Below are 2,291 nucleotides of genomic sequence, written 5' to 3'. Positions count from 1 at the left end.
CTGCCCCCAGGACACTAACCAGTGAACTCCAGCCTGGTCCCCTGACAAAGACCACCAGGAGGTTCCAGGAACTTTTGAGAGTCACCTGACTCTGCAGTCAGAGATAAATAGTATCCAGATCTACATTTTGGAAATAAAGCAACAGACTTCTCAATAATCAATGACTTGAATGAGAAAATCAAAACAGAAGTGAATGTTTTAAACTGATTGATAATATAAATATTACACATTAAACTATGAAACTGGAAAACTAAAACTCACGAATGAATAAATTAGAAAAGAAAAAAAAAATTTCAACAAATCCTTCTGCTTTCAGCTCCAATTCTCACTATCTTTGGATATATTTGATATTGCTCACTGCAGAGTATGTTTTTTATGTTGATAAAAGTGGCTTACTTCTTGTTGAGCTTTCCCTCTTCTAGTGCATCTACTGGTCCCTGTATTTTCTCGTTTTTCATCTTCCAAAATTTAGTTGACATCCCTCATCTAGTATCAGTGCCTTACACACACACACATACACACACACACACACACACACACACACACACACAAATACGTACGTTTATGGCTGTTTTACAGGAATGAGTAAAAATGCATGCATGTTTTCAATCAGTCGTTTTAAACCAGAGATCCTTGATAAATATTTTTTTAGAGAAAGTGCAGTTTCTATTATATTTGAAAACATTTTGTCTCTACATTGGCTCCATTGGCGATAAAGGACATTAAGATATTTGAAGAAATTGTATTACAATTTATATATATCTTAAAAGATAACAAAACAGAAACACTAGACACTATTAATAAAAACCTAAAATGAAGCTGAAAAAAAACTTAAGACTAAAATTACAGTAGTGAGTTATAGCATAACTGAAATTTACTTAGAGTCAATATTAAGGCATTATTGATCACAAAGCTCTACCTCAATTTCGTTCCTAATGGTGAGAATAAATTAAGAAAGACAGTCAGCTATAAAGCCAAACGCTAAACAGAAACAGGGTAATGTGAGATTCAATCTTAGACTTATCAGTAATAGTCTTTGTGATCCTGAAAAATACACTTAATGTCTATGCATCTCAGTTAGGTTATCTGTAAAATGAGAGAGTAATATTGGAAGGTCTCTAAATTTCTTTCTGAGTGTTCATTGTTATAAATCTAAAATAGATATTTCCTGTATGAAAACGTACTTGAAATGTTGAATAACAGATCAATTATTTTTAAAAATATCCACTTGATGCTTAAAGGATTATAGTATTTTATAATTTTTATTACTTTTATTATATTGTATATGTAGTAACAAAATAAAAAGTAAATATTATTTTTGTAATACCATTTTGTTAATATTTATTGAATACCTTATATTTATCAAATACAGGATGTGTACCAGGATGTTATTATTATTAACTTCATTCTATAGTGGAAGTTAATTTGGGTAGTTTGATGAAGACTCTATAACCAACAAATGAGAGATATAAACTTAGTTGTAATTATTAATTATAGATAAATGTACATATTGTACTAGCTTTTCTATACAAGCTTATGGGACTTATGATCTATTATATCTACTTTCTATCTAGATTTATTATCTGTCAGGCAAAAAAAATGCTCCTTTTATAATGTAAGAAGCAGTTTCATTTTCATTAAGTTATTTCTTACAATTGTAAAGCAATTTTTAAAAAATGTCTTTAAGGCTTTTGAATTCATTTTGAAAATTATGTGAATTAATATAGTCATTATTCCTTATAGCTAGCAGCAATACATTTTTTATTAGGTGTTTTTCATATTATTAAAGTAAAATAAGTATACAAATATGTTTTATACATTAAAAATACGTGGTTATAACTGAGAACCATCTACTTGTTATTATTTTAAAATAATTTCCAATAAAAGAATTAATAGTAATAACAAATTATTTTGAGCAAGTTCTCACTTTTCTCTCTTTGTTGTTGTCATATTTATGCAACAATCAATTATGTAGAAAGTATCAATTTCCTATTTACAAAAGAGAACATTGAAGCACATAAGGATTATGTTAAATAACCTACCCAATTTCCAAAGCTAGTGTGAAAAACAGCTCTAATTTAAGCCCCAGGCTCTCTAACTCTAAATCCTACATTATTGAACATGCTACTGTTCTTGTTAATTAATAAGATGTGGTACAAAGACTTGTAACAGTGGAAAAACCAAATGTATTCAAATAAGCCTTCAACATCAGATGAATGAAGACCATGTGTACAAACTCTGTTGAATTTCAAAAACCAAAGGACAAAAGAATACTAAAATTAATATGATTA

Source organism: Propithecus coquereli, unplaced genomic scaffold (genome assembly GCF_000956105.1).
Source record: "Propithecus coquereli isolate 6110/MARCELLA unplaced genomic scaffold, Pcoq_1.0 Scaffold369, whole genome shotgun sequence".
Classification (NCBI taxonomy): domain Eukaryota; kingdom Metazoa; phylum Chordata; class Mammalia; order Primates; family Indriidae; genus Propithecus; species Propithecus coquereli.
Note: the sequence above shows the minus strand (reverse complement) of the source record.